At 37.8% G+C, this 26856-nt stretch overlaps 1 protein-coding gene across 2 annotated transcripts in view; it reads left to right on the top strand.

The window, feature by feature from the left end:
- Positions 1 to 26856, top strand: part of LOC122790830 — a 754878-nt gene that overhangs the window by 227038 nt on the left and 500984 nt on the right. The window contains exon 3 of one of the 2 annotated variants that reach the window (XM_044058465.1): positions 22457 to 22523. The exons of the other annotated variant lie outside the window; for it this stretch is intronic. The gene's annotated coding sequence lies outside the window, so the exon portion shown is untranslated. The remainder of the gene's footprint in view (positions 1 to 22456; positions 22524 to 26856) is intronic. 2 annotated transcript variants of the gene reach the window in all.

The raw sequence follows: 26856 nt of genomic DNA, 5'->3' as shown, positions 1-26856 counted from the left end.
TGAACAATAAAGTTTAAACAACTTGCATGTTGTTCACTGCAGAGGGTTCCATTTTCGTCACACTGATAATACTGAATAATAGGTGTGCTAATTTAGATTTGATACTGACATGATATTTTGAGCCAGAGTGCAGAGGTAAACATTTGCATACATTCCCATAGACTTGTGCTGTATAATATGTTAGAACTTTGCCACAACTTCGGAGTGTAGTTCTTTTAAAATGGTATAGTATGGCTCCAGAAATAATGTTGAGTTTGGAAACTGTTCCATTATTCGGCTGAATTTTTTTTTCTGTATCAGCTGTTTTGAGTTGGAATAACAAATAATAATAAGTCCATAATGAACTGATTCCTTAAAAATGTAACACACTATCTTTGGGCAGTAAACTTTCTTTCAGGAGTCTACAATTAAATTCATGGTTTATACGGGTATGGCAGGTAATACACTCTTAGCCCATCTTTAAAAAGTGGGAACAGGAATTTATTGGTGTTCTGGTTGTTTGTGTATGTAACATACAACTGTTGTAGTGCACTACAATAATTGTATGGTACACTCACACAAACAACCAGCACCCAAGTAGAGTTTAGAACTTTGTTCTAACATCTACATCCTGTCATAGTTGTATTCTGATTGGATGGTACAAGGTGCAAGTCACTTGGGCTCTACTTAATACTACCCATCAAAAGCAGGAAAAATGTGGAAATATTTTCTAAAAGTAGGACACTATGAAAATACATTAATGTACCATTCAGGGTTAAGTTACTAGAATAAAAAGTAATGCAACGCTAGGATTCAGCATTCCAGCTTTCACAATCCTCATTCATTCTTCCTCCTTAAATCCTAACTATGTATCTATATCAGTAACTTCTTTAACATCCATCTGTCCCACAGTTAGTTCATACTTCCCAAAAAATAGCAGTTAAGCAGGACAAACTCTCCAGAACTGCTAAATCAGTTAACTAAACAAACAATACAAGCAAAACTCATTGTGGGACCTCCTCGCTGTGGTATCAGCTCAACAAATTGCAGCTGGCAGAGAATATTACTTGGAAGACGAATGACTCAAGTGCATAGTATGCTTCATATGTAGAAAGTCCATAACACTTGGAACACTGGTACTGTGTGGCAAGTCACAGGCAATTTATTCTTCCGTGTTTGCTAACAGAAGTTGATCAGCATATGGTGTCCAGATATTTTTCATTGCTTCATAAATGCATAACCACATTTCTTAATAACTATCATGTTGTGCAGGGTTGCTGAAGACTCTCTCATTGTATGAGGATAAAAACTGTTATTCTTAGTGGTGTTACAGTGTGCAAGAAAAACGTGTAATACAAAAATGACAGAAAAGCTATTCACAGCCATTCCTGACAACACAAATAAAATAAATCTGCACTATTTGCATGGACTCACATCAGCACAAAGCCTATATGATATGTAAATGTCCTATTGTGTTATTACTGCTGCTATTTAAGAAAGAAGTCATTCTAAAATTCATAGTCCCAAAATTACGTATCAAGCTACAATAATGGATGGCCACATTAGAGTGCTCAGTGTAAAACAAATATTTGATCATCAATTGAGGCCCTGTTCACTGTCGTATGCTTCCTGGACATCAAGCCAAACAAGTTGCCACCACCACCAAAACCCATACAGTCCATAAATAAAGCATGGTTTTCTGTGTTGCCACTGAACCCCTAACCCCATGTTAGGGCTATGCCACTGTATCCCCCTGCGCCTTTATTATCAAGTACAAGATGATTATACACTAGAGAAAGTTCAATTTCACAGCAAGTTTACTTAAAAACAAGATTTCTATCATGAAGGATGGTTATTTCAAATATGAAGTGCTTAAACCATCTTGAGTGGTGCAGTGTAATTCTATCCTGGTACTAGAGTGCTTATGTGCCCATTGACGGATTGCCTACAGGGGGGAAGGTCTTTTGATCTCCCCTCATTTGCTGTCATGATAACTGTCTTGTTTGTATTCAGTATTATCTCATGCATCTTCAGTTTTGCATTCCAGCCACCTATCATTTGTTAAAGTTCTTGTCCAAACTTTGCTTGTAATACCACATTGTCTGCATTCATCAGCTTTATTAATCTGTCTCATCCTACCTATTAGCTAATGTAGTCTAGCAAATGTATGAACAGCAATGGGCTCAGCTGAACTGTGATACATACCCACTCCTGCTGTAAATTTCTCTGTGGGTCTGAGCACTATTCATATTTGTATTACTGGGTCCTTGTATATAGCCTGCACTAATTCTAAGAATATTTTCAGGACTTTGAACCATTGCAGGAATGCCCAAATCATTTTTTTCTTGGGACCTTGTCATGTGCTTTCTTAAAATCTAGGAGAGCCCGCCTGGCATAGCTCTCAACCTCTTAGCACAAGAAATCTGCACAAAGCCAAAAATAATGGATTGACAAATGTTTACTATTGTTCTTATAACTTAGAAAGTTGCTAGAATAATAGACTGTGTTAGCATGCATTTAATTTTCTGAAGGATATGATGTCTAAATCTCAAATGACTTTCATTACTTATTGACTTCAATCCTCAGTGATTTTCCAGAAAAACACCAATTTTATGAGGAAAAGATTAAAAATATAAGGAAAAAATCTGGACATTCTGTGGAAGTCTGGACGTTTGAGACGTATGCCAGTTGGCATCTTGTCATCTTCTCCAACTTCTTCTCCAGTGTCTGCATTATTGCAATCATTAGGTCGGTTGAGCTGCATCCTAATCAGAACTGCTCGTCTCCCATCATACATTCTACTGCTCTGCGCATTTGTTTTTCTTTCACCCTGTCTAGCACTTTCATGCAGTGTGACACACAGTTTGATATCTCTGCACTATCCAATGTTATGAATGTTCCCTTTGTTCTTCCACAGTGGCACTAGCATGTTTACTCTCATTGTCATCATTGTGATACCTTTCTATCCATATTGTGATGAGTATCCTCAGGAGCCATTTCCTCCCAATGCACCCAACATTTTGATTATAACTATCATACTGTCCTCTGTACTAGCTGCTTTCCAAGATTTCATGTTCTTTTGTGCTATTCTTATTTCTTCTAGGGTGTGTTCTTTTCCTTTTTCATTGTAAGCAGTACTTGAGGAAGTATAGCCTCCTGTCATTTATTTTTTTCATTTTGAAGTTGCTGGAGGTACACCTTCCATCTAGCTTTGTTTTTCTCTGGACTGATGAGCAGATTGTTACTAGCATTCCTTATGACTGGTGTCACATGATTATCTTCATTATCTTTCTGTCTTTGCCTTTAACCTGATATATACATCAGTATATCTCATTCCATTAAGCTGCTGTTCAGTTGGTCCACAACAGCAGAGGCCAATGACCTGGAAAGTGAGTAGTCGTCCGAAGTTCCATTAGACCTTTACATAGGTCCCCTTTGCATGGTACTTGTTCATACTACCTTTCTGTGACACTGGTTTAATTTTGGACTACACCATGGCCAACAAACGCTGTGTTTTCTTTATTTTCATTTTCTTTATATGTTGTATGCATTAAATTATAACTTTCTTTCTTCATTTGTACTTTTTTCCTTATTGTAGTTTTCTTTTGATTAGATTGCCTGCTTATCTTGAAAATTTACTTTTGCTACTAGTATTGCTATCTGTCAGCTTTCTCTTTCAGTCTAGCTTGTGAATTTGAAACGTTTTCTACCCCATTTCTTTGTTTTTTTTTTCCAGGTCACTGGGACTGCACAGGGCACCATTCTTTCATTTGGGGGAGAGGCATGTGTTTTCACTGCGCTGGTCCCCTGTTCTTGACTGGATGCTTACTAGAAGTGGCAAGTGGTTAGCATGTGTGGTCTAGCCTTATACATTGAATTGTCCTGGTTTGGGGTTTTGCCATCAATTGCAGCCCTGTTTTATCCCTGAGTGACCTGGTGTTGCATAATAACTGATATTGCTTCTGTATTGTGCTTTGTTTTTTTTTTTGGTTTTCAAACATTATTTTTTTTAATTGAGTTTAAGTTAAGCAACTTAGTCATAGAGGAATGGGACAGAATAGCCTGTCTGTTATTCAGGGATTGACTACAGAAGAGGGGTACTTCCCCTGATCTTGGCTGACTATGATCGTTTCTTATTTGTCTAGGATAAGCAAAGATGTGATCTAGGCTTTGAAACAGGCCCTGGCTGGTAGTGGGCCAGCAAGGGGCATGTCATTTTTCTTTCAGACCTTTTATCTGGTAAAGGTATTATGGGCTGGGAAGTGAACAGCAACATGAAACATTTCTTTGCTATGACCAGACACGATTCCCCTTTTAACTTCCCCTCTGTGAGAGAGAATACATCAGCCCTCCTCTGCTCCACAATCGAATAGAAAGCTTGGTAGTACTTTGTTGTCATTTTCATTATGCATGTGTATATGTGTGTGTATGAGTTTCTAGACAGATATATTTAATATCAGTAACAGGAATTTAGTCAAAGCTATGTTAGGTCAACATTTGTTTAGTTGACAAAATTTAGTCGACAAAGAAGATGGTCGACAGGTGTGCAGGATCACATGATTCTCTGGGAAGGGGAATCTTTGAGTTAGTATATATAATTATCAGGGGGTGTGAGGATGCAGCCCCCCAAGTGGGGCCTACAAGGGCTTGCCCCCTTTAAAAAAATGATTTTGTGTGTGTATTTTTTTTACTTTTTTTGTATGCACTGAGGTATTGCTCAGTACAAACATAATAGCATGTCAGTGTTTGTGGTGTTGATATTTTGTGATCAATATTTTGAACATTGTCATTTGGATGTGTTGATTAAATTCAGAAGACCCATATATAGACACACGGGTAGGTGACAACTTATTGAATAGTGATATACTGAATGTCATAATACTGAATGCAAAATCCTGAAATTTCAAAAGTTTGAAACTTTGCAATATTGAACTCAAAATACATACTGAGAGTATAATGCAATACTTCTGCACATTGATCCAGTCAACAAAGTTCTCTATGCATGTAGTGGGGTAGGTATTTTGATTTCAGTATTTTAACATTTCAGCATTTCAACATTGTACATTCAGTGTTTTGACTTTAATATCTTGCTTTTCAGTAAGTGTACATGGACACACACACAAATATATTTATTTATTTTTTAATTTTTATTTTACATTTGTTGACTGGGCTAGTCTAACTGGATATATGACCATTTTTAGTAGAGGCCCAGGGCGAAAAGCTCCAAGCATAGGCAGTGACATATTTGTCATTTTTGTGGTGACACTCACTTCAGGTGTGTGCTGAACACATTTTTTTGTTAAAATATGCCATTAAGGTTAAATGCAAGCAATCCAGTAGTATGATAATGTCTGTCACACCAAAGTATTTTGCTTTCACTGAACCTGTAATTTAAAAAGAAATGATGACAATGAATGACCTTTCCATCATTCATGTATTAATTCATGTCTTTCCTTTTATTGCATGGAACTTTCTGGTTGTAAATAACCTATTTAAGTTCATAGGTTGGTACCAGGCTATCAGCCCTAGGGCCTATACAAGCCTAGCCTTAACAATTACCTGGATATTTCTTCCCACAATATATACTTCCCTAGACCCCTGTCTAGCAGGGTGACTAATGTGATCCCTGGGATGAATTTCCTATCTCCCATCCAGTCATCAAGGTTCCTTTTGAAGAGGGCCAAGGAAGCGCTCTGCTTGACATGTATGGGCAGTCTATTCCAGAGTATGAGGAGTCTCTTGTTCTTTCTATTTATTTTGTCCCTCCTTCCCACACTTTCTGTTCCTGTGTTAAGAGTAAAACATAAACATGACACTGAAAGAGGAATCTTCCCCACTCATTGGCAAGTATTGCAGTCACATGAGGATTCTCTTTCCAACCATCCATCCACAACCCCTTTTTCCCATTTTTGCACACGGGGTTGGGATGTCATCTCATTAATGACAGTTACCTACTGCCAAGATTCACATCAGAAGTGGCTAGTCCTGTGTCTGTTCTTCCATACCACACACTCACATGCATGCTCTCACCTGTGGCCAGTTTAGTGTGTCCAGTCCACCTACTGCATGTCTTTAAATGTGTGAGGAAAACAGAGCACCTGGGGGAAATATATGAGCAAGACATGTAGATGCCACACAGCACTCCAGCTGAGAATCAAACTGAAGAGCCTCTTGCTATGAGGCAACAACACTATCCACTATGCCACTGTGCCACCAAACACATTAAATATTATCTTAACCACTAGCAAAGAGAATGATCCCTCATTTTCATATGCATGTTTGTGCATTGCTTTGACACTCCCACTACAAATATGCCACTCTACTTAACCTTGCAGAACAACTTAGTCATTATCTTCTTCAGAACTCAAGCATATCTTCATGCATAAGAGCTGAATTACAAACTGAGGGACTCTTCACTGATTTTAGTTTTAGTGTAGATTAATAGGAAGACAGTATCAGAAACATGTTATTAAAATATGGAAAAACTGCACAGTTATGTGTGTGCCATGCAAGCAGAGTATATCTGATATCCATACCATACAGAATCAACCTTGGTTTTGGTTGATTGCTTTACTGAAACGCTGCATTCTAGCAAAGTCTCTTCAGTGCTAGATTATGGGCCTTGTGGTCTTGGAGCTGAAAATTATATGGGGGTCTATTTATTTGGTGTGACAATATATTAGGCTTTCAGACAAACCTGGAAGTAGAAGCATTAGGGCCTGTTTCAGACAAGTGAGCCTGGAGCTGCATCTCTGTCAGCCTTCTAGCTAATCTGACCCTGTACATGCTATTTCACAACACTATATAGACATGATTGTTGACATTTCCATATGCTGCAGGCAGCACAAACAAATATTTTACACTGGCAGCCCCATGATTTGTTTTTCTTTCCTTGACCTTAATTCTTGTATTGCCTGTTATGAAGCAGCAGTGTTTAGTCTCTGTCATAACTTTTGCAGAAGTAATGCAGTTGCATTTTTCTTTAGTACAACTTCCTGTGTGTTTGACAACTCACTTCCTGAACATGAGCCTCAAACATTACCTTTGAATTTGATTCACTAGTATGTCCAGCTCCTTTATTTTCTTAGGTGATGCTTATGTGCTTGGTTTCTGAGTCTCTTTATTTAGTTCTGGTCTCAATAAATGCCTACTTTTATTTTTTCCCATCATAGTTTATCCTCTATACCTCTATTACCTTCTGATGTGCTATAGTCACTGTAACAAAAACCTAGCAACAATTTCAGAGGCATTTCTTTGTTTTACCAACACTTTCTAGTACAATTGAATTTCAGTTCAAAAATTGTCAGGCTTAACTTAGTACAGGTCTGTAGGCCACTTGGCTTATGCCCTTCTTTTGGCAAAATGCTGATTTATGGATGCCTTTGAAGGGTTTTCAGAAACATGCATGTGATTCTGTGAAGACCACTTTAATCTATTGCTTATTCAAATACAACTTGAAAAAAAAAAAAAAAAACAGTATCCTAAAGTACTTAATAACATGGAGGTCGTAAATAATATGGTAAGAATGTACTATAAAAGTCTGCCAGCTGATGGAGGCATACCATGTTTTCATAAAGCTAATACTTTAAATTAATAATAATCAAAACCTGTAGTGGCATAGCCAGTAAAGTATCAGTGTTAAAGAGGAATATATACTGCATACTTTGCACTTACTTCTCTATGTAAGAGAAGCTGTTTTCTTTGTTTTATTGAACCTCACATTTTGTGTCGGTAATATTCCGTGTTGCAAAAACAGCAGTGCATTTTGGATGTATAAAACATTTGTCGTTTTATAATTGAATGGTTGTGCATTTATGAGTTAGTGATTGCCTTTGGTTTTGTACTTGTTTTGCATTTTCCATGATATTTTAGAGTTATAAAAACTTAAAATCTTTTAGTAGCTTTTCATCTGTTTCATGGCCAGATGATTAAATAAGTCTATAACAACTGTTGTTGTATAGAAAACAGTGTAATAATACAGAATGCTTCATGTAAGAGTTCCCACATTTCTGAACTCACTATTCAGTAATCTCCATGGCAGGAGAGTCTTTGAACGGCAGTATAACCTTCCCTTGGACACAAGGGTGATACAAGGGAGACTGAAAACTGTCTACTGATGTACAGATGCACGGGTTAATGATTTCAGGTGGATGGGAGAAAGCCAGTTTTTCCCTTTCATCCCTTGGAAGTTGACTGCCTAAAGAAATTTTGTAATTTTGTGGAGCAGGCATCTCAGGTTTTTGGATGTCTGTTGCCTCCAAAGTTGATAAAAGGTAAAGACTGGATAGGAAACAAAGAAAATAAAAACACTGGTCATTACCTCTGGGGATAATTTTTCTAGCTAATTTATAAACCAATACCGAGCTCAGAACTTAACAACCTCTGCCTAGTGGTTAGCTCCATCACCTCGCTACTAACTGTTGCCTCTCATTGCCTTCCTGTCATTCTTTGGGGTGTCCGCTGGTGACTTATTTCACCTCTTTATCACCTACAGGATTCTTATCTCAATTTAAATAGCCCTGTACAGCGGTGAGCCTCCCTTCATGAAGTAGCTGCTGATACCACATGTTCAGTCCTGTGCCAACTCAGAGTTCCTATTCATCACATATATACAGAAGGATCTAGGACTATTGAATGAAAGTTCAATAGTCCGAATCCACAATAACCGAACGCACTTTAATGGAAGCGCTTTCTCCGAAAAAGTGCTTTCGTTAAAGTGCATTCGAACCCCCCAAAAAACAATAAATCTTCTTTTATAAAGGGGGGCAAGCCCCCCTGCAACCCCCATGTGGGGAGGTTGTGCCCCCCCACCCCCTCCACTTTTATATTCTCACTCTGAGGTCACACTACAATGGGGAAAAGGGAATTCTCCCTTAACCGCACCATAGTGCGACTGGCATAACCAGCATACATAACCAAAAGTGCTGCTTCGGTGAACAGCACTTTCGGTTATGTATATTCGTCGATTTCTGCTTCGGCAGAAAGTGCCATTGGGGATCTGTACAGATCCCATACAGAAACCGTTAGCACTGATTCATTTAATTTTGTTGTGCTTGTAGCAAAATTCAATGCTTTTCAGGTGAGTGGTTGACCACTGGATTTTACCTACTAAATAAATACAAGTTAAATCGATGAAAGTCGACAAGTGACTATTAGTAAATTATGGAATCATTTAAATAGTCTTGTTTCATGTAACTGTGTTTATTATGCTTTGTAACTTTTGTGCAATTGGACTTATCACTCACCCGAATGATAAGTATAAGACAGTAAAAAAAATAAAAATGAAAAGAAATTAATTATTCAAAATACTAAGCTGAAAAGAAAAATATTGTGTCTGCAGAAATCGTTCAATAATAAGATGTGTGAAAGTACATCCTTCATCTGCTATTCCATATAAACAGTAATGGATACAATTCTGAATATGTTGTTTAACTGCATCTTTGCTATCACTACTCCCTTACATTGGTTGGGGTGTCTATGAATGCAAAGTGCGCTTCTAGGTTTTGGAGTGTGAATATGAGTACAAAATGCACTTCTAGGTTGGTAAATGCATTTTAGGAGTAAACAAAATCAGAAACTCTTAGAGTACTGAATTGCCATGAGAAGTCCATCTAATGTGCTGATCAAATACATTACGATGCTTACTGATACTCATTTCCAGTACTTGGTGTTCTCTTATAATATTTAACGTATTTAATATTATACATGAAGTACACTTCCATAATGTCTGATACAAAGTCAAACAAAGCCCTAACACAGAGGACAAGATTCCTGAAGATTAACTAATAAACCAAAACCATGTATACTAGGCTCTATTATTCCCAGGAACACCAAAATTTAAAGTCAAATAAGATTTTGTTTGGTGAGTTGAGTGCTTTGTCCTGTCGATACATGTAAAGGACTTCATCAGAACTTAAAAGGAAATATGTGACATACACATTTAAAACATTCCAATGAAAAATTAATTAAGAAAGCATTATTATGCAAAAACATTTTCTATTCAATCATATTGTATTAAAAAAAAACTTCCATACAAACTGTCCGGAAATAAAGTTAATAAATAGGTACGTGTTTAAAAATATAAACAAATTAAAAAAAATTCCCTTACTATTCACAAAATAAGTATGTTTCAATTCCTCCAGTGCTGGGGTTTATAGGTTCATAGGTTTATAGGTAGGTATTAGGCTATCAGTAAGCCTGGCCAACAAGGTTCCCTGTCTTACGGCACCTAAGAAAGTTATTTTTCCTGTGCCACTGTTGAGCAGAGACACAGAAGTGATCCTTGGGGTGTATTTCCTATTTCCCATCCACTCATCAAGATTTTTCTTGAAGAGTGCTAATGTAGAACTTTGCTTGACATAGATGGGTAGCCTGTTCCAGAGTATGGGAAGTCTCTGGGACAGGAAGCTATCCCTCCAGCATGCCCTGTTTATTGTGGTGACAAGGTTTAGGTCCATAGAGTGGGTAGCTCAGAGGGATTGGGATTTCTTTAGGTGTAGCATGTCCAACAGCTCTGGGTTTGACATAGCTTTATATGTTAGGCAGAGATCACCTTGGAGTAGGCTATATGCTACGGAGTAAAGCTGGAGTTTTTTTGAGATGGTCAGTGTAGGGCATCTGTTTGAGGCCAGTAATCCTCTTTGTGAGGTACTTCTGTGGCCTTTCCAGCTGCTGCAGATGTCTTGTGAGGTACATTCCAAAAGGGGCATTGTACTCTATAATGGGTCTAATGAGTGTCAAGTAGAGGCAAACAATGACCTCTTTTTTCCTGGATGAGAACCCTTTTATGATGAGGTGTCCCACGTAGAAGGACTTACTGACTACAGTGCAATATGACTGTCAAAGAACAGACTACTGTCCATCTGGATCCCAAGGTCTTTCATCACACATTCAGTGTTAAGCAGACTGCTGTCTATGTAGTATTTCATGGGTACAGAGTTTTTACCAAAGGGGATGACAATGCACTTTTTGTCAACCCCAGCATTTATTTATTTTATTTTACATTTGTTTACCGGGATAGTCCAACTGGGTTAACAGCTCATTTTCAGCAGAGGCCCGGGGAGAAAAGCTCCAAAAACAAAGTAATATAATATAGTAATGGACTTAATATGTCAAATAGAATGGGAGTATATAATTATTACAATATATAGTTACATGGTATATAAACAAGCACACAGTTAAATCATGTAACAAGTCATATAATATTAATGCGAGCAGAAAGAGAAGTAAAATAGGTATATAGCTGATGCAGAACAATACCTCCCAACTGTACATATTTTGGCAGAAAGTCCAGATTTTTGGCTCATATGTTTGGTCTGTTCCTCATAAAATTTGTGGTTTTCTGGAAAATCACTGGAATGAAATGAGGACTAAAGTCACTAAACAATGACATACATTTGAGTTTCACAGTTCATATCCTTCAGAAAATGTATGCTAAAACAAACACTGTTGCTCCAGCAACATTCTAAGTTTATAAGAGTAATATTTAAAATATGTCCCTATTTTTGGACCTTTGTCCCTCCATTTTGTTGGGCTTTGTCCAGATTTCTTGGGCTAAGAGGTTGAGAGGTATGTGCAGAAAAAGGTATTTATATCTTACAGTAACTCCAAATTTTAGAGGAAAATACATATTTCTACAAACAAACACGTGCAGTATCACATCACATACTATATTTCCTTCCACTTTAGATATTTAGCTGTACAGCTAAGTTATGCAATATAAGCATTTAGTGCCAGTCAAAAAGTAGACATTTGTTGTAGACATATACAATACAAAAGTACTTTGTTAATATTAGTGTTCTTTGCTTTAAGACCAAATTTTACAGTCTTGGAAAATAAAGTGGTCATTCATCCATCTTTGGTTACTGAAATGTTTGTCTGTTTTTCTCATTGGTCTTCCATCCCTTTGCAGGTGCAACCATGATCAAATGGTTTATTTATTTTTGGTGGGGGAATTAATATTTGCCATTTGCACCTCTGTCCAGGCTCATTCATTGGGGTAGGGGAACACTGTGAATCTCCTCAGCTTTTTGTGTCATGTCTGTGGTGTACATCAGAGGTTCTGCCCTCAGGTCAGTTTGTCATAACTGCCATTCATCAGCTCTACAGTCCTGAGTTAACATGCACTATTACATAATAAAACGTTTGAGTTGGCTCTCATTCATGTGTTTAAACCGATAGTTTACTTGTCATGAAAGTTAAATGTTTAGTAAGTCTCGTGGAGCCTATGCTCCATCTTTATGGGAACATAACTGGTGTTTTATTAGTGGCATTTCATAACTGGATGCGTGAACTGCATCTTAGCATACACAAAAAAAGGACACCACCTGTGTTGTGCTACAGCATCATGTGATCAGGATTCAAGCATAAGTAGGATCCTTGAGTATTTCAATAAATGTTTCTTGTAGCTAATTTCTGCCTGGATACTTAGAAACTAATTATTAATGCTTGATACCATTTTGCTTTGTGAAGATTTTAACTATGTAAATTGGAACTCTTTTGCGATAACTTGTAGTTAATTATTAAAAGTATTTCCATATATTGTGAATGTATTTTTTGTCTATGCAATAACCTTATTTTTCTATGCATCTTGCGTAGATTTCTACAACACTTAAATAACTCATTATGTATCTCAACAAGATGTTGTGTAACTTAGTTGTGTAAATTGGAGCTTTTTTCTCTGGGCCTGCACTGAAAATAGGCTGTTGTAATCCAGTCGAACTTTCCCAGTAAACAAATATCTGTAAGTAAAAAATAAATAAATACAGAAAGTATTTGATTCCTTGCAAATAACATGTAGCCAATGCAAGTATGCATCTATTTCAGTAACATGCATCCACTACAGTAACGTACAAGGGTTAATGAATGGGCCTGTAAAATCAGTACACATATGATAAAATAAGTCTGATGTTCATTCACAGTAGGTGCTTGGAATAATGTTTTGGGCCTTTTGGCATTCCATAAGATTCTTGCTGAAGCTTCAGTTTATTTGCCAGTATCTAGCCAACATAAAAAGCTACAAATATAGGATTTAATTTTTGCAGTGCCTAAATGTTCATCTTGTATAGTGGCTAAAAGTCAGGTGTGTAACTTAGAAGTAACTGTCATTCTATTTTTACACATTATTATTCAGTGACATAGAATATATTATATGTGTGTGTGTACATATACAACTGATTAATTTTAGCTGCAAATGCCAGGAGTACCAGATTAAAAACTCTTCATCACTGTTTAAAAAAAACAATGTTATACAGTTTGGAAAGCTCAGAATCATTTCTATGTTCCCTTTGGACGTGGAAATGAATGACTGGTAACCACTAAGCAATGCTGGAAAAATACACCCCTAGCAGGTTCTTTTGTGTCCTCTTGGTAATTGTGGTGCTACATTAGTGATATCATGGTGCTTTGCTCCTTTGAACTCAATGCTTTATGCATATGTTAAGCAGCCAGTGCTGTAGCTGAGCTGAAGTCATTAATGGTACACATTTTCTTCATTAAAAATAGACACTAAGGGCTTTTAAACCATTTCAGGGTAACCTTTCCCATAAACGTACTGACTGAACGTAAGTACCTTTCCTCTATCAGTATGAGTATAATTATATTCATCTTTTATCAATGGTCATGAAAAAAAATAGACCTGTCTATGCCATCTGGCCAGATGAAAATTAATTGGCAAATTTTGTACATGTTCAGCTGTGGCTATGATGGAGAGCCCATATTCAACCTGTGAAAGCAAAACTTCTTTGCCTGTTGCAGCCCTAGCTGGTCTAAAGAGAAAGGGAGTTACCTTAAAGGACTAAAATAAAATAGATTTAATCTTTTTTCTATTGTTTTTAATGTGGTTATGGAAGTTAAGTGACTGGTCCAGCCAATAGGTCATTTGGTCTAGTAAATTACCTGCTTAAGGGACACACAGAGTAAAATACGAATATAGTTAGGGGCACACATAGTCATTATCCCCCTTATTTTAAAATAAAGATGCAAAAAGTATATGGAGCTTTACATTTAATTACATTAATTGCTGATATCTACATCTGCACTGCATGAGGTACAAAACAGAGACAGAAATTTCCGCTTTTGATAATGAGTTGAAGAAAATGATCTTTGTAATAGTCACAGAGTCCCTATGCAAATGTTCATGTTCATGAGCAATGTCCGACCCATTACTACTATATTTACTGAACATCAGTAAGTCAAATGGCATTAGAAATACTTGGTCTAGGGATATAAACCTCCTCTGCAATATCAGCAGAATGGTTTGGCAGGACAGGTGTATTTTGCATTGGACACTGCAGTTATGGAACAGACCCCACCCTCCCCCCATCTATACTTCTCAACCTCTTAGAGCAAACATTTTGGACAAAGCCATAACTAATGGGGGAAAAAGGCCCAAACATATGGACAGTTTTTAAGTATTCCTCTTACAAGCATAGAAAGTTGATAAAAAACAGGTTTTGTGTTCGCATGGATTTTCTGAAGGGTATGAAATCTGAAACTCAAATGTCTGTCATTATTTTCTGACTTCAGTCTTTAATGACTTGGCAATATTTTGCCAGAATATCACAGCTGTATGAAAAATGGGCCTAAAATATGAAACAAAAATCTGGACATTCTTCAAAAATCTGTACAGCTGTGAGATATGCCCTATCCATGTAAAACAAAATTTATTCCTGTCCATTTTTAAGTGCAACTTAGATCTGTGGATGGGAAACAGAAAAATAACACCAGGACTGCCCCTGTACTACTAGTAGTCAGATGCAGCTCCTAAATGCTTTATCCCAGGGGATTTGCCCCTCAAATTATTTATGGTATGATCAAAGTTATTCTCATTAGGGGCAATATATAATTAAATATTGACCATGGGATAGGTAAGGCCAGTCTGTAACCAAATGAGATAGGTTATTTTGAGCATTAATAGGGAATTGGCTAAGCTTAAAATGGCCCACAAGGGAAGCTAGCCTAGTACTAACATATGAACCTGTAACTATAGCTCTAGTCATCTGGGATGTGTTTGTTTGTCTACCACATTCTTTACCTTTGAAATCTACTCTGTCATAGCTGCATAAGGATTCTCATCACTTTAAGTCATTTCTGCAGGTTTTTAAATGGCCAGCTTTTCATTTAAGTTTTTAACTTTCATTGTCTGCATTAGTCCATTTCATCCCACTGTGTAGTGATTAACCTCACTTGGAAACTGGGAACAACTTTTATTTATTTTCATTTTGTTTTATATTTTGCTTCATACTGATTTGATGTACTGTGCTTAGTGTTATGCACTTTAAATACATTTTTTTTGCAAACTGAACACTGTAAAAGAACCAGTTATACAGACTACTTTCATCCTGGCCTGAAAGACATAAACAAAGAGCACTGAACTTCTGCATTGCATTATATTTGCTTGATGACAAAGAGAGACAATAATATTTTGTAGCCTGCCTTTAAGTGCAATTAACATTCTACCTCCCTTCCTTTCCTCTTATCCTTTTTATACCTGCCCCATGTCCTCTCAGAGGTGGTTATTCATACAAGAGCACATTATACAAGTGGTATTAGCAGGGCCGATAGCTATGTGGAGGTGAAGCATGCATAAAATATTATTTATACTGTACATATAAATGTACAATACACAGAGGAGGAAATCAGTATTTAGGAAAATTAATTTTACTAACAAAAAGTCCCAAGAACAATGAACATACATATAAAGGCTAAATACAGCAGAAAAAGACTACTCAACTGCAAGGAAGGAGCAGAAAGAGAAGAATGCGGCAGAGCAAAACAGATGAGATGCAAGCTGAGGAAAATACTGCAGGTGGCTTTACAACAGAGGGGAGGAGTTTAGTGTGGAAGTAAAAGACTGAATGTTAGTGGCACAGTGGATGCCTGGGGGAAGAGAGTCCTGTAGTCTACAGCTGCTATACAGATTTCTTGACTTTCAAGGTAAGTTTAGAATGAAATATTCTGAGTTTTATTCTGAGAAAGAAAAAACAGAGCTGATATCTAATTTCAAATTTATTAATCAAGTAGCAGGAATTGTAGGTAGAACTTAAGCAGACTTGCATGTCTTTTGGTCCCATGACTAACGTGCAGTACTATCATCTGGAGAGGATGAGACATATAAAGCAGTAAAGGAAAATTCTGCTAAAGCCAAAGTATATTGAAAGACAGACATACGGACAGAAAATGACTGAAGTGGAGGGTATCAACTGTGTGGGAAGAGAAGCATGTAATTAACCAGTTAAGTATTTAAAATGGGGCCCTGTGTTAATAGGTGCTGAGTAGTTGTTTGGGGAGGGGGTTGAAGTCAGTTTAAATGCTGTTCCTAAAAGCACGGCTGCTGTTTTTGAAATTCATTCAATTCTGTTTTGTGTTTGAGGCTGATAAAGGCATTGAGAGGTCAGATCCGAATTGTTTTGTAGTGGCTTTAGCATCTTAAATGGATGTGTAATTAAGAAGTTCATCGGCATGTAAAATGTTTTCAATCTTTTGGAAAGCCAGGGTAAGAGGACTGATAAAAGCTATAAAAACAAGGGGTCCAGGGTATAACCTTGGAGAACTTCAGAATAAATAATATACAGTAATAGCTTATAATATCTTCTGAGTGAGAGAGATGATGAGACTCTGAGATATTGTCTAATACTGTGTTGCCAGAAGTGGCTCATTTGAGCTTGCTTAGATCTGTGTTTTCATAAGAAAGGAGAGAAGCAGGTCAGTTATTGCCAGTTATGCTGGGTATAGGTTCATAGGTGTGTACTAGGCTAATGGCCCTGGAGCCTTTACAAGCCTAGCCCATAGAAGTGCCCTGGCATCGTGACCCCAGGCATTAGTTCCCAATGCCTCTATCAAGTAGAGACACTGGGGTGATACTCATGGTGAACTTTCTATTACCCACCCACTCATCAAGATTTCTCTTGAAGAGGGACAGCGAGGTACTCTGCTTGACATGTATGGGAAGTCTATTCCAGAGCATGGGCAGTCTCTGGGTGAAGAACCTGCCCATCCAGCATTTTCTGTTGATTGTGGTGATGAGGTTGAGGTCTCTGGAGGATGTGGTCTGGAGAGATTGTGCTTACTTTAGATGCAGCATTTCTAACAGACCAGGGTCAGACATGGCTTTGTAAGTAAAGCAGAGACTGCCTCTAAGTAGGCGATATGAGACAGAGAATAGCTGGAGTCTTTTTATTCTGTCCATGTAGGACATGTGTTTAATGCCTAGGATCCTCTTCCTGAGGTACTTCTGTGGCCTCTCCAGCTGTTGCAGGTGTCTAGTGAGGTACATGCCAAATGGGGCATTATACTCTATGACTGGTCTAATGAGGGAAGAGTAGAGAAAGACGATGACCTTTTGCTTCCTAGATGCAAAACCCTTGGTAATGAGATGTGCCACACAGAAGGACTTTCTGACCACAGTGGCAATGTGGTGGTTGAAGTAGAGGTTGCTGTCAACCTGCATCCCCAGATCTCTTATAACCTCTTCAGTGCTCAGTGGGCTCCCAATGATGTGGTAATTAGTGGGAACTGAGTTTTTACCAAAGGGGATGACGAAGCATTTTTTTGCATTAAGCTTAAGGCCATGGTTTTGACATCGGTCATTGGTCTCAGTGAGGCCTTTCTGTAGGATGTCTGCATCACTTGGGGAGTTAATAATGGCTCCCAGCGTGCAGTCATCTGTGAACTTGGTCAGCTAGAATCCCTTTGTGTTGCCCTGGACTTCTGGGAAGTAGATGCCGAACAGGAGAGGATGCTGAACAGGAGAGGACCCAGGACCGATCGCTGTGGGACTCCACTTGTTTCTATTTGGCATTCTGACTTGGAGTCCACTACTTTCACACTGTGTATTCTATCTGTGAGCCAATTTGCAACCCTCCTAGTGATATAGGGATTGATGCCTAGTTTGGTGAGTTTATCAATAATTCCCGAGAGAGGAATGGCATCAAAGGCCTTGGCCAGATCGAGGTAGGCTATATGCACTCATCCACAGCCCTGGTGACTGACTCAGAGAAGTCAACCAAGTTGAGCAGGCATGATCTCCCTTTCACAAAGCCAAATTGTGTGGGGTCTAGAGTTTAGAGATTTCCTATATCTTTGTTAATCAGGTCCATGATGATGCGCTCCATAGCTTTACATATCAGACTCATCAGGCTAATGGGACGATAATTCCCAGGGTCTGTAGTCACTCCCCCTTTATGGAGAGGGATGACTGTAGCAGTGCGCCATTCAGTAGGGACAAAGCCTGAGGTGAAGCTGTGACTTAACAGGGCACACAGATGTGGTGCCAGTTCGCTTTGTAGTTGTAAAACATGTAAAACACAGCCAGGGATATTATTGGGTCCCATGGAAGCGGTATTCCTAGCCTTGGACAATGCAACTTTAATCTGTGCTGCAGTAATGCTAGGCACCTGGCATTCTTCCAGAAATGTGATTGGTCCTTTTGGGGGGAGGGAGAGGGGTAAAGTTGGCACTGAATCTGTCGACCAGTATGCTGGCAATATCTGTTGGCTCAGTGTAGGAGGTACCATTGTGCAGTAACTCAGAGCAAATCTGGGTATTGCTGTGGAGGTTCTTGATATAACTATAGAAGGCTTTGGATTGGTTTTTAGTGTCTGCCACAATTCTGCCTTCATAGCTGGCTTTGGGGGATTTGACAAGGCATCTCAATTTTTTGTTGAGGCTAATAAGGGAGTTTTTCCAGTCTTGGGACTTCACCTTTTTCTGCAACAGTTTCTTACTTCTATTTTAGAGTTTATTAATGGCAGGGGACCACCAGATTGGCTTCCTTTTTTTGGAGGAAAGCATCTTGGTTCTGTTGGGTATGGCTAGTTCCATGCATTTATGTACATGTTCGCACAGTGCATTGGTGTGTGATTTGGCAGGTTAGGCCATGGGACTTATCCATGAATAGTCTGAGAGAAGATAATGACCTCTAGAAGCATGAAGGAAGTAATATGCAGATGATACAGTAGTAAGTGGAAGTGTTAGACGAGTCCATAGCCTTATATAAGAGATGGCCCAGACAGTTTTCACAGTTCAGCAAAGGCAGATGCCCTGAGAGTAAAGCTGAAAAATATGAATGAATCAGAGCAGGACAGCAGAGTTTCATAGTTAGATAATAAAGGAGTGAAAAATGTCAGTGTCAGAACTGGCTTTTGGGAATGCAGCTTATGCAAAATGCTCAAACATTATGTTGACATAAATTAGCTAGGCCATACAACTACCTCTCCCAATGTATCCATCAGTCTCTGTAACTTCTCTCAGGTCATTACTAGCATAACCCGACCTACAAATAACAACAATAGTGGTTCCATTCTCGACTGGATTTTATTCTCTGACCCTAACAAAATTTCTTCAGCAGAAACTCTCCCCTGCAATATTAATGATTATCATCCTGCCAACATAATAAGCAACACCTCCTTGGCCAGAAACCATTACCAATACAAACACACTAGAAAGTTAACTAACTTTGACCAAACAAACTTCAACAAAACATTGAGTAAAATCAACTGGAGTACTCTATAATCCTTACCCCTGGACGAAGCTGTTGAATTATTCAAGTCAAAATTCCTAAACATCCTCAAAAGAATGGCCCCCCTTTGAAACAAGAGAATAAAAATAAATGAAGCAATCTGGCTTTCTAGAGAAACCAAACATGACTACAAGAGGCAGAACATGGAAAAAATGGCAGAAAAGTAAAAATTCCATTGAACTCCAACTCTTCAAACAGCACCATAACAAAGTAAAATGTCTAGTTATTAAGGACAAAAAACAATACTGTCGCCATCTCAAAAATGATTATAACCACAACCCCAAAACATTTTGTAATTCAGTCTCTACTCTACTAAACCCAGGTACCAAAAGCAACCCTTGCCCAAATCCTGAAAATACACCTGCCGAAATTGCTTCAGTTTTCAATTCCTACTTTATAAAGACTATCTAAAATAATGGAAAAATGCTTTCAGTCTCAACTTAATGCATTATCTACTCCAAAATCTCCTCCTTTCCACTACTCAGCATGGCTTTCAACCTGGGCACAGCACTATAACAGACCTCCTTTCCTTTCTGAACATGTTAACCACTACCGTAATAATGGCCGACTTGTCTCTGCACACTTCCTCAGTCTGTCTAAGGCCTTTGACATCATATCCCATTCTCTCCTCCTTTCTAAGCTCTCACACCTAGGCATGTCTACATCCGCTCTTGACTGGTTTTCCAATTATCTTACAAACAGACAACAATCTATCAAGTGGCTTCACTCCCTTTCACCTTTTCTCACTACTGCCACTGGAATTCGCCAAGGATAATTTTTGGGACCTCTTCTTTTCGGTATCTTCAGCAACAACTTTCACTCTGCTATTACTCATGGAGCCATAGTACAATACGCAGATGATACTACTATTATTTGCTCCAGCACCTCCGAAAGAGAACTCCTGACCTTGACCCAAAACACTTTTTCTACCACCGAATCTTGGATGACCAATAACCACATCGCCCTGAATCCTAACAAAACCAAACTCCTGCTCTTTATACCCCCCAAAAACAACACACTTAATAAATCCAACTTCATCATATACTCATCTAACAAAACTGCTATAGAGGTTGTCTCCCATACCAAATTACTCAGCGTTACTGTAGAAGATAACTTAACATTCGACCAACACATCCACAACAAAATCAAAAAAACACACCAAAAACTTGGAACCCTTTATAGACATAAACACTTCCTACATTTTTCTACTACAAAAACACTTGCTCAAACTTTTCCCCTACCCTATCTTCTCTATGATGACCCCATTCATTCAAACATCCAGTCTTGCTTAAAAACTAAGATGAACACCTGCTACAACAAAATTGCTAAGTTTATGACAAATGCAAAATATTCCTCCCATCACTGCCATTCTTTACAATCCGTGTGCTGGCTGGAACTACCACAATATCTTACACACACACAACTATGTACAGCACAACAAAATTATATACAAACCTCTTGAATGCTCAGCCCTCAACTCTGTTCTAACACTCTATCAACCAAATAGGTATCTCAGATCTGAAAACCAATCTCTTATCCAAGTAAATAGACCATAATTCCCTGCAGATCAGTATCTCTACTCTTTCACTGTTGCCAAACTCTGGAATTCTCTTCCACCCACTCTTAGGACCATTAATAGTGCCCCCCTATTCAAAAAGACCTTGCAACAATATCTCTGTTTTCAATGGGAATGCCCATGCATCATCTCCAAATCCTCAATAACCTGATTCTTCTACTTCACCCCCTCTAAAACTATACTCCCCACTCTTACACTTCTGAAGTGTCACCCTTGAAAATCATAGTCTACCCCACTTGCCTCGCAAGATGTCTGTACAATAGTGTAGTCACCTATGCCTGTTTTATGTATACTATATAAGCTATTGATTAATCAATCTGTCTAAAATATACTAGAATTGAATGTGTATGACTCATCTGTCCTCTCTGTTAAATTCTTAATACATTAGATACCTTTGACTAGAATCAAAGTTGATTTCATAACTTGTAACCATATAACTGTATATTGTCCCAACTGATTGTCAAGATTAGTACTCTTTTTGTAAGTTAACTACAATTTGGAACTCTTGTTTAACAAATTTATTTCTTCTTGTGTAATGTTATGGAGTTTTTCTCCCTGGGCCTCCACTGAAAATGAGCTCATTTTAGCCAAGTGGACTTTCCCAGTCAACAAAAGCAAATACATAAATACATTTTGGAGGAATGCATATGAAATAGAAGTGTGAGTAATATTGGACAGAAGGAAAGTAATTTCTGTTATAACAAGTGAAATGTGACATGAAAGATCAAATATGACAGGAAGCACAGGTTAAAAGCCAAGACATTACTGAAGTGGCCATAGTAGAATCTCACACAAAGGTTAGTAGCTTGAGACTGATTCCAGCAAACTATCTCAGAAAAATGGTTTACTTGCTTTCGTAACATTCTGAGGTTTCCGAAATGCATCGTTGCTAGCTCTGAGTAAAAAGGGGAATTCTAGACCTTTAAAAAACATCTTTGGTTGTGATCAAGGTTATTTTCTAATCTTTCACAAATTTACAGTATTTGTGAGCATCTCAGAATGTATTTCTAAGTCTTGAGTTTGGCTTTCAGTTATTTACAGAACCAGCTAATGGGATAGTCAGAGTTTCTTTTTATTGTGCTCCTGCCTGTGGTAGTTCAGTATATTTTGTCAGTTGAAGCAAAAAAAAAAAAAAAAAAAAAATAGAAAAGGAATCAACCCTGTTATTTTTGCTGTAACATTCTTAGTTTGCCAGTTAAGAAATCATGGAAAAATATTTATAAATTTGTACAAGATTTATAAACAATGAATGCAGTAGTAGTAGCAAACTTTCCAGTAATCCCTAATCATGCAACAATACTGAGTTCTGTTCCATCAGACGCCACACCTTTTTCAATGATAGATATTTAATCTGCTTTCTTTTTTTATCCCTATACGTCTAGGTGGACAATATTTGTTTGTATTTACATACAGAGGGCAACAGTACACCTGGACCAGATTACCACAGCGGTATGTACCACATCTTTTCTTTAGAGAAATAAAAAAAAACTGCTGGACAAGATTATATTTCCTTGTGGTTCTACTGTAATTCAATTTGTAAATGATGTACCTAACCAAGAGGATTACTGGCCTCAAACAGTTGCCCTATGCAGCACAATTGAAAAAGCTAAGACTGTTCTCTGTTGTATTCCGCTTTCTCAGAGGCGATCTCTGTCTAACGTACAGAGCCATGTCCAACCCAGAATTGTTGAACATGCTCCATCTTAGCAAAACCAAATCTACTTGAGCTACATGCTCTAGGGATATAAACCTCAACACAACAATTAATAGAACATGCTGGAGGGATAGATTCCCTTTGCAGAGACTTCCCTTACTATGGAACAGGGTCCCGATCTACATAAGACAGAGCCCCTCACTATCACTCTTCAAGAGGAACCTTGATGAGTGGATGGGTAACAGAAAGTTCACACCGGGGATCACACCAACAGCACTACTAGATAGGGGCCAAGGGTACTAGCTGCTAGTACAAGGGTCTAGGGAACTACTAAAGGGGAGGTGAATACTGGCTGGGCTAATATATGCCTTCGGGCAGATAGCGCAGTACCAACCTATGAACCTATGTAATTTAGCTTCAAAACCCCCAAATGGCTGCAAACAGAGTACTACTTTCTTCTGATAAAGTCAGCAGAGTTAGGATTTATGGTTTACAAAGATAAATTGCAGTTATGGATATCACAGGTTCAGTACTTGGGACATCTTATTTCAGAAGGTGCTAGACAGATTTTGCTTCCACGCATTGCTGCAACTAATACACAGTACCTATCTGCAGCATAATTGTCTAAATACGAGCTGCCTTTACTTTAATTACCCTTTACAGATTGTTCAATGTCCATCACTTAATTCTATTTCCTTAATTTCTACAGCTGACAAAGGAAAGCCTCACAATTGTGTAGTTGTTAACCTGTCTTCTAGGTTAGATTTAAAAGATGCTCCATTGCAAAATCCAGATTTAATTATTTTTATGAATTACTTCACTGGTTGAACAGGCAGTGATAAATTCATAGCAGCTTTTTTTTTTCTTTTCAAGAAAAAATGTTTTTAGACAATTAAATGGAAACACGCCTGCTCAAATTGAAATAAGAAAAATGCTGTGTGTGTAAATAAGTCCAGGTTGAAAAAAGTAAACAGTCAACCAACCAGTACTCATTGACCACAACCAAATGTAAGTTTAATAAAACCAACATAAGTGCTTTCACACTCCAAGGCACTTGCATAGTTTTTTACCTGAAGGGAAGTTTGCAATATTCATTGCAGGAGAGATACTAAAGACATTTTGAGCCTAGTTCGAAAAGTAGATGATGCCTGGATTTATAATAATACTGTTCAAAAGACTGCTTTCGAAGGATTTTCCAACAAGGATCTTGGCAATGGGATCATTTCTGGAGCAGGAATCATACCTGCTTATGGGGCAGTGAGATTCATCTGAGAACTGAGGAAACTGCCTAAGCTTTTAGAAATTTTAAGCAACTCCACCTTTGAGTCCATTAATTTGATTACTCAAGAGATGACTGCCATGCACAGTGTGGCGCTGCAGAACCAAATGGTGCTTAATTTCATACTCACTTCTAAAAGGAGTATGTGCGCACTTATCAAAATGGAGTGCTGTTCTTTTATTCCTGATAATACTGATACTATTCATAGTCACCTAGAAATAACTAAAAAAGTTGCTGAACTTTCACATGTTAAAGAAGCTGATAGTTTCCAGTGAGCATGATTGATTAATCTTTTCTCCAAATGGGGAGAAAGTATTTTGAAGTTCTTTATGCTCACAGCTATTATAATCTTATTTTTAGGCCTTTTTATTTCTGTTAAAAGCTTGTATTCTAAAGCTATTAGAATCCATAAGGAGTGTCAACTTACAAATGAATCAAGATAAATCAATGGCACTGACCACATTAAATAAATATTATAGTACTTTAGAGGATGAAAATTATTGCAAAATATTTGTAAATTGTATGATTTATTCATATATCTATAAGAGGTGGAATGTGAAAACAAATGTGAAAATGGAATGTGCAACTAAAAATTATTTACAGTATTCAACTGTTTTTATTCCATCAATATATAGGCATGTTTTGTATTGCTAAAAACACCATATTTTTAAAATGATTATAAAAAAAATTGTTTTTGTCAGGGACAAAATAAATTCCATGTGAAGCTTGTCTAATAGCAAATGAAAAAGTGTCTGCACATCTGAAAACTTGTAGTCATTGTCCAGTCATAAAAGAAATATATGATTTGAGTGATGCTTTACAGCATCACATAAGGGAATGTAAAGGGTGAGGTGTACAGGGAAGGAAAAATGTTAGCATGTGCATGTGTTTCATTTTAAATATGCTTTCATTTCAAGATGGATTCCTCATTGTTTTTCAGTATTTGTCTGATGATTCATTTCCTGCCAAATATGAAAAATGCTAGCATAGCAAAGTGTAAAAAGTTCTTTTATGGAATTAGGCATAAGTTCCAAATATTAAAAGTCAGAAATGCAGAGGAGGAGATCTTAGCAGCATCAATGTAAGACAGACGGAATAATACTGCCTTTGATAAAAAAGGTATAAAGAATGAATGATTCTACTGCTCTAGGATAAAAAGGAGATGGCTATTCTGTGCTGAATTGTGTGATGTTAAAGTTATTTGGTATCTTTAACGGTTGTAAGATGAAAGTGTAATCCCTGGTGTCTAGTGATTCTCCTGCCCCACATCTTCAGAGTTGTTCCACAGTGTCACGTGCCCCCAGTCATCTTTAGTTTTAAGTGCCATTAAGGCTCAAGATGAAAAAGCTATTTCCTTGCATCTAGTTGTGCCCCTGCTCCTAACTGCCATTTACTCAGGATGATCGAAAGTCATCCCTGGTGGCTAGTGTCCCCTCTTTGACCCAAAGTTGCAGGCTTTACTTATTAACCTAGGGGTATGTGGAAGTCTGATAGCCACCCCAGCATAAACACACAGACATACAAATACAAAGTCCTCTCCTCACCCATTCCTATGTGAACACACAAACATACCTAACCTATCCCTTCATTAACCCTCTTATTATGACCTCCCAGGCAGACACACACACACACACACACACACACACATATATATATATATATATATATATATATATATATATATATATATATATATATATAGACATATATACTCTCACACAAGGGCAACTGACTGAACTCTGCTATATAATTTTGCAACTTCACCATTCTTAACCGCATTTCCTCTGTCAGAATTTAGAAAAAGTATAACACCAGCCTCTGCCCTGAATTACCCCACCAGCAATATCCTCTGCCCTGAATTACTCCATCATCAAAAATATGGTGAAAAGTATGTGATTCCACATAGAAGGATTTCAAAATGAATTCCTCCTACAAACCAGTCTACATATTAACCACATAAGTGTAAGATCAATTATTGCTATAACAGAAAAAAAAATGTGCTGTATCATCCAGCAATTGTACTACTCATATAATCCCAGGCAATTTACCACACGCTTTTAACTCCCTTCTCTTTCCAGGAAAGAGGCAATCCGTTAACCCCTATCCATTTGCTATCCACTAGATATTTCCTATCCCTTCCTGTCAACATTCATGCATAATCTTTCTCTGCACTCATCTGCCCTAGGGGAACCCACATTACAATCCACAACCAACCACAATAATTGTTTTAAACCTCACAGTGGTACTTCTGTCAACTATCTACAAACTCTTTAAAAAATTAAAATATTTTACATAGCTTCAGACAGCATTTCATCTTCTGTTATACACAAATTAGTAGTGCATTTGCCTATTATGTCCTTAAACTGGTGAACAGATTGATAAGGAATCACCATGTACCTACTCAAGGAAGTCCTCTGTAATAATTCCCCTTCACTAAGGTGGACCATCCCCTAATTTAGGCTCACAAAAACTTGTAGTAACTCTTCCTTTCTCTTTCTGTCTCTAAAATCTTGGAGGAATGCGTCCATCAGCAACAACTGCAGGACCTAAACAGCAACACTACTACCTGAACCTCAGCATGGTTGAAGACCAGACTGCAGTATAGGCTCTACTCACTTTTACAAATTATCTTAGACAGTAACTTGGTAAAGGTCACTACATGAGAGGCACTTTTTTATCCTTCAAATTCTTCTGATAGTGTCAGCCTTAACTTTGTTTTACTCTTACCTAGATAAACTGCACCTGGCTACTCTTACCATTGACAATATGGTTCTCAGGCTATATTTCCCACTGTACTTGTTAGTCAGATGGTTTCACCACATGCATCCATCCTAAAGAATGCAGCTTGG

Source organism: Protopterus annectens, chromosome 16.part0 (assembly GCF_019279795.1).
Source record: "Protopterus annectens isolate FY-2018-M chromosome 16.part0, PAN1.0, whole genome shotgun sequence".
Taxonomy (NCBI): domain Eukaryota; kingdom Metazoa; phylum Chordata; order Ceratodontiformes; family Protopteridae; genus Protopterus; species Protopterus annectens.
This window is presented reverse-complemented; position numbering and strand designations above follow the sequence as displayed.